The sequence below is a fragment of the Phocoena phocoena genome, chromosome 1 (genome assembly GCF_963924675.1).
Source record: "Phocoena phocoena chromosome 1, mPhoPho1.1, whole genome shotgun sequence".
Classification (NCBI taxonomy): Eukaryota; Metazoa; Chordata; class Mammalia; order Artiodactyla; family Phocoenidae; genus Phocoena; species Phocoena phocoena.
The window spans coordinates 122,886,299-122,899,375 of record NC_089219.1 but is presented as its reverse complement, the minus strand read 5'-3'; the positions used below and the strand labels follow the sequence as shown (position 1 = coordinate 122,899,375).

General features: G+C 35.4%; 1 pseudogene; it reads right to left on the bottom strand.

Moving 5' to 3' along the window:
* Window positions 1-13,077, bottom strand: part of LOC136142166 (leucine-rich repeat-containing protein 37A3-like) — a 41,090-nt pseudogene that overhangs the window by 18,281 nt on the left and 9,732 nt on the right.

The following is a 13,077-nucleotide window of genomic DNA, read 5'->3' as shown; positions in this document are numbered from 1 at the left end:
TAGTTTAAATCCAAAGTATTTCCTTCCAACCTGAAAGCCTCACTTTGGGTTGAGAGTACACAGGAAGAAGGCAGGCTTCTAAGAAAAGTCTGAATAAGACCGTTCCTTTTGGAATCCCTTTCTCAGTTCCTATTTGTGAGTAGTAATACATTAGAAATTATTCTAGTAATAAAAATGCATCGTGGTTAAACAATAACAGAGGTCGCTTTGGCCAAATCTGGACAAAAGGAACATTCCAATGAATAACATTACATTATAATAATTTATAACATAGTTAATTTAAAAAAAGCACATGAGTTCATAATCATACTCAAAATGAAAGTGGGGGGAGCTCTTCTTTATAAAATAATGTCAGCTAATAAATGCAAAAGGAATGATAGAATTTGAAAGTGTCATTTTGCATCTAACAATGTAATAATCGATTCAGACAAGGATTATGATTGATGCACAGCTGGGTGAAGAGTTGTTTGAAAGTAGGATCTTCCGTGATCCCAAAGTATCACCCCACATATTATTTTTCAATTACCAAGGGGAAAAATAACTTTACAATGGAGAGATATGGAAGATACCACCTTAATCAAGTGATCTAACTTAGCACTGGGCCACCTGAAGTGATGAAGTATGAAGACTACATCACCTATATAGTATTTTTCCCCAAAAAGTTTACTTTGAATCTAATGAGGAAACAGACAAATCCAGATTGTAGGGCAATTTACAAGACAACAGGCTTAGACTCTTCAAGAATGCCAATGTCATAAAAGACCAAAAACAAAAATAGAAGGGAAATATTGTAGATTAAAGGAAACAAAGACAAGACATGAAATGCCTAATCTTATTTGGATCCTGTATCAAAGCAAAACACACTTAAAGAATGTTATTGGATTCTTGCCAAGAAGAAGTAACAAGGACCAATTTAACCTTGCACCTGAAGCAATGAAAAAATAAGACAGAACATATGATAAAACAGTTTTCAAGAAACTGGACCTCAGGCAATAAAGTTCAGTAATCGCCAGGAGATGGGAAATAAATGAAGTTATCCCTATAATTGCCCTAATTTACTTCTCTGAGAGAGTTTCCAGGTCACGGTACAGGGAAGAGAAGTCCAAGCAGAGACGGGTGGACACCCTGACTGAGGAAATGGAACTGAGAGTCTGGGAAAACCAAGGTAACTAGAGTTCAAAAAGCAGAGTATCAGAGACAAAAGAAGTGCACAAAGAACTCTGGAGATATGCAGAGGGATCTCTTGAGAGTTCAACAAAGTATTTGTCAGTACATTTGTGTGAGGAATTACTTGAGGCCAGGAAAAGAACCACATGAAAGGATTAATAATAAGAATAACTGGATATCACACAGGGTTGTAGGAATAGTACCTGTTCTTACAAGTCAGACTGGAAAACCTCATGATACTCAGAAAGGACTTGTCTCAATAGTTGCAAATAATGAGCTCCACACTAAAGGCTACTTGGACTCCTACCCAACGAATCTTAAAAGCTAGACCTAAAAGAATAAAATTGTTTTGAGTAACTTAATTCCACCCAAAACAAAGCCCAAGCATTTTACAAGAATATAAATATGTATAGCACACAAGAAAGTAAAACTCACAACATCTGGGATCATATGAAATATTGCCAAGCCTGCAAAGAAGTAGGAAAATATGCCCCATAGTGAGGAGAAAAGGCAATCAATCAAAGCTAACCCATAATCTATACAGATGTTACAATCGGCAGAAAAGAACATTTAAAAAGTTATCATACCCGAAGTAAAGTTATTATAACCGTATTTCATATGTTAAAAAACGTAGACTAAAAACTGAAAATGTTAAGTACAGGCATGGAAAAGGTAAAAGATACCAAAATTGAGCTTCTAGCGATTAAAAACAACGTCTAAATTAAAAATATATTGAACGAGGTTGATGGCTGATTAGACACTGCAGAAGAAAGGGTCACTGAACATTAAGGCATAGTAAAAGAAACTATCCAAAATGAAACAAAAAGAGTAACAAAACTAAACAACAACAAAACTGAATAAAGCATCAGTGAGCTGTGGAACAACTTCAAGTGGCTTAATACATGTGTACTTAGAGTCCATGAAGGAGAGAGAAATGCAAAAATTTGAAGAAATAATAGCCAAAATTTTTCCAAATTGGTAAACACTATAAAGCCTCAAAGTCAAGAAGATCAGTGACCTTTAAGCATAAGAAACATGGACAAAACTATACCAAGGCAGAAAAAATAATCAAATTGCTCAAAACCAGCAATAAATAGAAAACTTTAAAAGCAGCCAGAGGAAAAAACTATGCACTACATACAGAGGAAGAAAGAAAACAATGACAGCAGAATTTTTGTTGGAAACAATGTAAATGAGAACACAGTGAAATAACATCTTTAAAGTAGTGAACTGAATTCTATAAAGCTAGAATTCTATACCCAAATCTGTCAAAACAAAAGCAAAATAAAGACTATCTCAGACATACAAAAGCTGATAGATTTCATTACTGGTAGACTTTCACTTTAAGAAATGTTAAAAGAAGTATTTTCAAGCAGAAGGAAAATAACACCAGATTGGAATATGGATCTACACAAAAGATTAAGAATACAGGAATAGGGACTTCACTGGTTGTTCAGTGCTTAAAAATCTGCCTGCCAATGCAGGGATCAAGGGTTCAATCCCTGTTCCGGGAATATCCCACATGCCGTGGAGCAAGTAAGCCAGTACGTCACAACTACTGAGCCTGCACTCTAGAGCCTGTGTGCCACAATTACTGAAGCCCATGCACCTAGAGTCTGTGCTCTGCAACAAGAGAAGACATCGAATGAGAAGCCAGTGCACTGCAACGAAGAGTAGGCCCTGCTCGCTGCAACTGGAGAAAGCCCCGGCAAAGCAAAAAAGACCCAATGCAGCAAAAAAATAAATTAAAAAAATACTTAAAAATTTTTTAAAAGGATTTTAGTCATTCAATATATGTCTCTGAACACAATGGAAATAAATTAGAAATTAACAAATCTGAAAAAGCTCCAAATATTTGGAAACTAAACAACACACTTCTGAGTAAATTGTGGTCAAAGAAGAAATCAAAAGGGAAATCAGAAACTATTTTGAACTCACTGAAGCTGAAAATATAATATGTCAACATGTGGGATATTGCTAAATCTGTACTCAGCTTCCTCAACTTCCACCTTAATCTGGGAAAACGAGAGCAAATTAATCACAGAGTAAGAGAAGGAAGAACACAATAAAGATCAAAGTAGAAATAAATAAAATGGAAAACAGAAAAATACTATAGATATTAAAAGGATAATAAGAGAATATATAGAATAAACCAATAAATTCAAGATGAAATGGACAAATTCCTTGAAAGGCAAGCACTACTAAAGTTTATTCAAGAATATAAATATTAGGGCTTCCCTGGTGGCACAGTGTTTGAGAGTCCGCCTGCCGATGCAGGGGACACGGGTTCGTGCTCCGGTCTGTGAAGATCCCACATGCCGCACAGTGGCTAGGCCCGTGAGCCATGGCCGATGAGCCTGCGCGTCCGGAGCCTGTGCTCTACAACGGGAGAGGCCCACAAAAAAAAAAAAAAAGAATACAGCTATTAAATAAATTGGATGTGCAGTTTAAAACCTTCCAACAAAGAAAGCTTCAAGTCCAGGTGGCTTAACTGATAAATTCTACCGAACATTTAAGGAATAAAATAATGTCAATTCTACACAAACTCTACCAGAAAGTTGAAGAGAAGGGAATATTTCCCAACTTATTTATAAGGCCAACTTTCACCGTATCAAAAATAGACAATAACATTACAAGAAAACTATAGGCCAATATCTCACATGAACACAGAGACAAAAATTCTTAATAAAATTTAAGCATATCAAATCCAGTAATATATAAAAAGATGATACATCATGACCAACTAGGTTTATCTCAAGAATGAAAGGTTGGTTTAATATTTGAAAATCAATTTACCCAACTTAGTACACTAAAAAAGAAAAATCAGGACATCTCTGCTGGGGTAGTGGTTAAGAATCCACCTGCCAGTGCAGGGGACATGGGTTTCACCTCTGGTCCGGGAAGATCCCACATGCCACGGAGCAACTAAGCCCATGCACCACAACTAATGAACCTGCGCTCTAGAGCCTGTGAGCCACAACTACTGAGCCCATGTGCCACAACTAGTGAAGCCCGTTCACCTAGAGACTGTGCCCTGCAACAAGGGAAGCCACCGCAATGAGAAGCCTGCATACTGCAACGAAGTTTAGTCCCTGCTCGCCACAACTAGAGAAAGCCTGCGTGCAGCAATGAAGACCCAAAGCAGCCAAAAATAAATAAACACATTAAGAAAAGAAAAGAAGGGAAAAATCACATAATCATTGCAATAGATGCAGGAAAAGAATGAAATAATCTAACATTCATTCCTGATTAAAGAAAATAACAGCCCTCAGTACACTAGGAATGGAAGGAGACTTCCTCAACTTGATAAATGACTTCTACAAAAAACTTAACATCATATTTAATGCTGAAGGACAAAGTACTTTCTCTCCAGAATCACGATAAAAGCAAGGATGTCTGCTCCCATTACTTCTATTTGACATTGCACTGAAGGTTCTAGCCAGTGCAATAGGGCAACAAAAAAAAGATATTCAGAATGGAAAGGAAGAAGTAAAATGATCTTTATTTGCAGATAACATGATTATGTAGAAAACCTGATAGAATCTATAAAATTGCTACTGGAACTAATAAATGAGTTTATCAAGTTTGCAGGGTACAAGATCAACATTCAAAAAGATTAATTTATCTCAACAAACAATCAGAGATCAAAGTTTTAAAATATTACTTATAATAGAATCAAACATATAAAATACTTAAATAAATCTGAAAAAAGAGGTAAAAGACTTGCACACTGAAAACTGAAAAATATTGCTGGGGGAAATTAAGGAAGACCTAAATAAATGGAGAGATATAATGTATTCATGGATCTGAAGATTCAATATTGATAAGATATCAATTCTCCCCAAATTGATTTATAGATCAAAATACCAGTAGGCTTTTCTATAGAAATAGACAAGCTAATTCTAAATTTTATATGGAAATAAAATTTAGAATAACTAAAACAACATTGAAAAAGAACAAAGTTGAAGAACTTTGTAACTGATTTCAAGGCTTATGAAGCTACACTTTCAAGACATTGTGATAGTAGCATAAAGATACACAAAAAATCAAAAGAACAAAATAGAAAGTTCAGAGACGTGGACAACTGACTTTCACGTTCAAAGGCATTTGAGAGGAGAAACGATAGTCTTTTCAGCAAATGATGCTGGAACAATTGAATATCCAGGTGCAAAAAACAAAAAAAACAAAAAAAACCACAGAACTTCCATCCAAACCATATACAGAAATGAACTGAAATTGGTTCAAAGATCTAAATGTAAAACATAAAACTATAAAACTTCTAGACAAAAACAAGTGAAAAATTTTATGACCTTGACTTACGCATGATTTCTTAGATACAACACCAAAAGCATAATCCATAAAAGAAAAAAATAGATAAATTAGCCACCATCAAAATTAAGAATTTCTGCCTTGCAAAAGACACTACAGAGAGAATGAAAAGATGAGTCCCAGAATAGGAGAAAATACTTAGCAACTTACAGATTGGATAAAGGACTAATTTCAAGAATATATAAAGAACTCTCAAAACTCCAGAAAAATATAGATAAAAGATTCAAAGATATACATATGGAAAATAAGCATATGAAAAGATGTTTGACAAGATTAATCATTAGGGATGCTAGAGTGAGAAAAAATTACACACCTATTAAACTATCTAAAATTAAAAATACTGGGCATAGCAAGTGTTGGCCGCAACGTGAAGAAGATGCAACTCTCATACACTGCTGGTAAGAGACGTAAAATGATCAAACCACTATGGAAAATAGGTATTTTTTAAAAACTTAAACATACACTTACCAGTGATCCAGCCAATCTACTTGCAGGTATTTACACAAGAGAAATGGAAGTATACATCCATACAAAGACTTGTACACAAATATTCATAGCAACTTTATCTGTAATAGACAAAGACTGAAACAACTCACATGTCCATCAATGGTGAATAGATAAATTGGGGTACATCTGTATAATGGAATAATATTCAACAACAAACAGAAATGAATTACTGATAAATACAAAAATATGGATGAAGATTAAAATAATCATGCTGAGCTTAGAAGCCAGTTAGAAAAAAGTGTACACTGCATGATTTCATTTACATAAAATTCTAGAAAATTAAAACAGAAAGCACATCAATGGTTGCATGGCGATTGGAACGGGCAAGGAAAAATGGGAAGCAATAATTACGAAGAAACGTTAAGAAACTTTCTGAGGTGATGGACATTTTGATTTTGGTGATGTCTTCATGGTGTGTATGTATGTGTGTGTGTGAACACAGATTACTGTATGTCAATGATACCTCAAAAAGCTGTTAAAAGACATGATAATATATGAGAGAGACACTTGGGGAAAATTGAACAGCAACTCTTTATTAGGTAATATTATTGTGCAGGAATTTAATTTCTTCAATACTGTGTGTTAACAGTATTGTAGTTACATAGGGAAAGAATCTTTTTTTTTTTTTTTTTTTTTTTGTGGTACACAGGCCTCTCACTGTTGTGGCCCCTCCTGTTGCAGAGCACAGGTTCCGGACGCACAGGCCCAGCGGCCATGATTCACGGGCCCAGCCATTCCGCGGCATGTGGGATCTTCCCGGACCAGGGCACGAACCCACGTCTCCTGCATCGGCAGGTGGACTCTCAACCACTGCGCCACCAGGGAAGCCCCGGGAAATAATTTTTAATATCCAGAGAGGAGGACATCTAGGTGACAAGAGAGGGATCACAATTGTGGCAGATGCTGTTGGAGGCTGAAGAAGATGAGGCTAGAGCAGTGACCAATGTGTGATGGCGTGGTGAAGACACTGATTTGTCAGCTGACCTGACAAAGACGGTTGGAACAGACTGCTAAATGCAGGGTTCTTTCTGCATACTAATCTCATGCAATCCCCTCACCTAGCCTTGGCATAACAGAAACTTTCTATTAGCTTGCCATACTGGAGGGGGGATGGCACAGTTTAAGGTGCAGTAAGTTGTGTAATAAACTGTCACAATAGGGTTCTACATAAATAGTTTTTTTTAAATGGCAAAAAAAAGAAACTTGACCCTTCCCTCAAAACATATATGAAAATTAACTCAAAATGAATCATAGACCTAAATGGAACTATACAACTTCCGGAAGAAAACATAGGAGAAAATCTTTGTGATTTTGGGTTACACAATGGGGTCTCAGACAAAGATTTCTTAGATAAGACACAAAAAAGCACAAACCATCTAAGAAAAATTGCTAAGGGACTTCCCTCGTGGTTAAGACTCCAAGTTCCCAAAGCAGGGAGCCCGGGTTCGATCCCTGGTCAGGGAACTAGATCCCACATGCGTGCTGCAACTAAGAGTTCGCATGCCACAACTAAGAAGTCCATGAGCTGCAACTAAGGAGTCCATCTGCTGCAACTAAGACCCAGCACAACCAAATAAATAAATTAAATATGAAAAAAATTGCTAAATTAGAGTTCATCAAACATTTAAAACTTCTAGTCTTCAGAGACATTTTAATAAAATGAAGATAAGTCATAATCTGGGAGAAGATATTTACTAAACACATCTGAGAGAAAGGACTTTTTCCATTGCTTTTTATATAAAGCACTCTTAAAACTCCATATAAATATCCAATTAAAAAAAGGTATTTTAACAGACACTTCATTTAAAAAGATGTTTGCACATGAATAGACACTCAACATCATCAGCTATTACAGAAATGCAAAATGTGGCACAAACCACGAGATGGAACTATACACCTACTAGAAAGGCTAAATTTTTTTAAAAAACAAATATAATGATCAGGTGACAATGCGGAGAAACTGCAACTCTCATAGACTGCTAGTGGGAAAGCAAAATGGCACAGGCACTTTAGAAAAAAGTTTAGCAGTTTCTTAAAAAGTTAAATACATACTTAGCATATGGTGAAGCAATCCTACACTTAGGTATTTTACCCCAAAGAAATGAAAACATATGCTCGCACAGAATATATGCTCACACACACATGTGAGTGTTTTCAGAGGCTTTCTTTATAATAGCCAAAAAACGAGAAACAACTCAAATGTTCATCAAATAATGAATGCATAAACAAATGTGTATCCACACAACTAGAATACTACTCAGCAATAAAAAGGAATGAAATACTGACAGGTGCAACAAAACAGATGAATTTCCAAAGAGACTGGCTAAGTGAAAAAGCCAAAATCAAAAAGCTACATTCCACATGATTTCATTTATTAGATATTCTGGAAAAGGCAACATTATACAGACAAAAATCAGATTGGTGGTTGCCAAGGGGTGGTAGTGGGAGGAGGATGGATTGACTACAAAGGGACATAAGGGGTCTTTTGAGAGTGCGGAAGTTTTCTTTACCTCAAATGCGGTGGTGGCTACAGAACTGTACGTTTGTCAAAACACATCACACTGTATATTTAAAAATAGTGAATTTTGTTAAATGAAAATTATACATAAATAAATCTGACTTAAGAAAATAATAAAAGAAAACTAAAAAGAAACAATTGAGTGAAAATAAATGTCAGAAAAATCAACTTACAGTTTTTCCAATTCAAGGGTCATCATGAGGATGCTTTCAATTGTTGTAAGTGACACTTGTGTTGTTCCCATGTCTCTGAAGGAGAAGCCCAAACATGCTTGATATAAAACCCAAAGACAAAAACTCTAAACTTAAAAAGATACTTAACATGTGATTACTTCAATTCTGGCTTCTGACTTGCCATAGATGATAATTCCAAAGAGCTCTTATTCAAGAAATTTAAATTTGCATCATCAAATTAATGACCTTGGTGCTGAACAGCAGAATCATTTTTTATTATCCAAACTTCTCATTTTCAATTGCATCTACCTCTTTGATCACTCTTTTTAAAAAATAATGTACCCCTTATTCCTTTTTGCTTTCTGGGATAAATAATATTCCTACATGCATCTACATCTTCCATAACTATATGTGTTCTTCAACACTGTTCTCATTCTCTGCTGGATGTCTTACCCATATATATTCTTTCTTAATCCTTTTCTTTGCCAAAAACTCTTATTTTCAATAACCCAGTTAAAATCTAAATTATGACATTACAGCCAAAGTACTCAGTCTTTGACGAAAGCAAAAAAGAGCAGAAATTATTTTATGAGCCATGAAACTGTTGCAATACTTACAAATATTTTAATGCTGGCAATTTAAAAAGATAAGAATCTTCAACTGTTGTCAAAGGATTACGATTGAGAATTCTGAAAAATGGAATGGAATTAAAATTATCTGCATTTTCATTTACTTCCATGAAAGTTTATATTCATTTTTTTTGGTATGGAACTTGAAGGTTAAAAAAATCATTTTCTGTCTTTACCTATAAATCACCCTTAGAATCTGTAAAACACTCTTTCATTGGGAAGGACCCAGGTCTCCAGATAATAAAGTGGAAAAGAGAAACAAACAAACAAAAATTAGAAAAAAAGTGGCTAGCAAAGAAAAAATATGCCAAAGAACGTTTCAGGTTCAAAACCCTCGAAGTGACTATGCTGGTAGGAAGCTCTTGCTCTGTAAAAAAGTACTATTTCTAGTGTCCTCTATAATTCAAGGGGTTTTTCTTTCATCCTTACAAATTTTTAAAAATGTCATGATTTAAACTACCCAGTTAAAGACAAAAATAGGACTACTTCCTTGGTTCTGGAGCCAAAGAAGCAGAGATAAATCCAGGAGAAACTGGTAAAAGCCATACTCCCATCACATAGTTCCATGTGTATCCTTGTACCATACCCTTTGTTACCGTGTATGTAATCACCTGTTTACTTGTCAGTCTCCTAGATTGTCAGCAACTTGAAAGCAGGGACCACACATTATTCTCATTATTATTCCTGTGCCTGACATAGTGGCTAATATTTACCAGGTATTTAATAAATGTTTGCTGAATAAATAAATAACATTTTGTTTATATATCAATAAATTAAACAAATTAATTTTGGGGAACAAAATTGTATTCCATAATGCTGGAATACATTTTCTTCTTAGTTCTTTCTTTCTTTTTTTCTTCGTAGTTCTTTACAACAAATATGGGGGGGAAAAGAAAACAGAAACAGGAAGAAAGAAAAGAATATCTGACTTTAGGTTAACATTACTCAAGAATTATTAGCATATTTGTGTACAATATTATAAAGATAATTATCAAAACTAATATATTTTGGGTTGCCAGGCATCTGTGATCAGCATTTAACAGTTAATCCTCACAATAACTTTATGTGATAGATATATTACCCTGTTGAACAAATGAGGAAACTGAGGCACAGAGAAGTTACATAACTTGTCCTAAGTCATCAAGCTAGTAAGAAGCAGAGCTGGAATTTGAACTCAGTTCTGACGCTAAAGCCTGTGTTTAACCTGAATGAAAAAAAAAGGGGGGGTGTTAATACATCTGTTACTTGAACCTTAACTTTGAGAGCACTAAATATATAAATACCATTTCAAACTTCATCTACCCATCTGGGAAAGCCTCTATGAGAATTATATTTTCTCTTTTTATTTATTATTTCTCCTTTAATTTATTTTTTCCTTAATCATCTCCCATCATAAATATTTAATTAGCCTATGGTCATTGAGACTTCAGAGATTTTTTAAAATATTGCACTAAAATCAGTAAAAATGATGGAGGAAAGACATCGGAAAATTCATCCCTCCATAGAAGCCACAATACCAATAACAACAAAAACAACAACAAAAGTGGCAAAAATCAGAATCAACTTCTTCTGAACTCTGGAAATTTAAACAACAGGCTTGCAGCACATGGAGCAATTTCTTCAAGGAAAACAAATTAATTTCAGTAAAAACAATGAGATCTGTGTTGCTTTAACTTGTTCTTGACCTTTGCTCTCCATACCAGTGGTAGCCTTGGAAAAACAGCCCACATCCCTGGTACCAGAAGGAGCAGCATGGACTGGCAGGGCCTTCAAAGCCTCATTCCCAAAGAACTGTTATTGTTTTACATGTCTGGTGGTCCCCTGGAAGACCTCACTTGCAAGGCTTTCCTTTGACCTGACGGAGAGCTGTCTGGTGAGAAAAGCTGCTCCTCAGGTGGCATTTCTGGAAAACATTTTCAAGCAAATATTTTAACATGGCGGTTGCATGAGGCAATGGATAACAGTTTGGGGCAAAAAACAGCCCAACCGAGAAGCTTAAAGAGAAAAGCTGAGGAATGAGATGTCCATGGAGACTTTGAAATGTTCCAATGTATTCCTGGGAAACTGGAAGACCACAAGACATATTCCTGGGAATCTAGGAAAATAACTGTTAGCATTCATAAATGAGTTCAGCAAGGTTGTAGGATATAAGATCAATATTATTTCTACACACCAGCAATCAGTAATCCAAAAATGAAATTAAGAAAACAATTCCATGTGTAACAGCATCAAAACAAGTAAAATACTTAGGGTAAAATTTAACCAAGTAAGGGCTAGATTCACTCTGAAATGTACAGAACTGTTGAAAGAAATTGAAGAAGATCTAAATAAATATAAAGGCATACTGGATTCATGGACTGGAAGATAATCTTATTAAAATGTCACTGTTTCCCAAACTGACCTATGGTTCCATTGCAATTCCTATCAAAATCCCAGCTGACTTCTTTACAGAAACTGCCAAGCTAATTCTAAAATTCATATGGCAATTCAAGGAAACAGAATAACCAAAACAATGTTGGTAAAGAACAAGTGGGAGGACTCACACATCCTGGTTTCAAAACTCAGTTCAAAACTACTGCAATCCACAGGAATATTAGCTCGGTGCTTTGTGACAGCCTGGAGGGGTGGGATAGGGAGAGTGGGAGGGAGGGAGACGCAAGAGGGAGGACATATGGGAACATATGTATATATATAACTGATTCACTTTGTTATAGAGCAGAAACTAACACACCATTGTAAAGCAATTGTACCCCAATAAAGATGTTAAAAAAAAAAAAAAAACTACTGCAATCACAGTGTGGTACTGGAATAAGAACAGACATGTAAATCAGTGGAACACAATTGGCAGTATAGAAATAAACTCTCATATGTATGGTCTATTGATTTTCAACAAGTGTGCCAAAACAATTCAATGTGGAAAGAACAGTCTTTTCAAATAATGCTGGGACAACAGTACATCCACACACAAAATAATGAAGCTGGACTCCTACACTTCACACCATATATGAAAATCAACAGAATATGGATCAAATATCCAAATGTAAGAGCTAAAGCTATAAAACTCTTAGAAGAAAACAGAGGGCTAAATCTTTATGACCTTGAATTACACAATAGTTTCTTAGATATGATACCAGAAGCACAAACAAGCAAAGGAAATATAGATGAATGGGATTTTATAAAAATGTAAAAGTTTGTCCTTCAAAGGACACTATCAGGAAAGTGAATAAACATATACAATGGGAGAAAATACTACAGGTGGGAAGAATAAGATGCAGTTGGGAGAAGAAAAGTATGGTAGTTTCTAGGTGTGACAATCTCAAAATTTTGAAACTATTACAAATAAAACAGCCACCCTGAATCACGGCAAAGGGCAGACCCAAGTTATTTCTGTTTTTAATGTTTATGCCTTTCTAAATCTGAGAAGCTGCCAGGATTCTAGTATATAGCAAAAAGTGATGACAGCACACTGAAGTGTGTAAGCTTTTGTGTGTACATAGCTATCTAAAGGAAACCAATATTAGTTGTCGGGGGGAGCATTAGGGCGGCTCTGTGACCGCAGCTCAATTTGCCTTCATAGTGTGGCCACACCTCCCTCATTGATATTCTCAACAACGGGGTAAATAATTTAACAGGGATAAGGCTTTGATTTTCCTCTTATTCTCTCTTAGTGCTTATGTTCTAGGTACAATATTGATGTACCACAGAAAAGGAAGCATGTGAATGTGCTCTGTCTGGTTAAGTTTTATATAGCCTT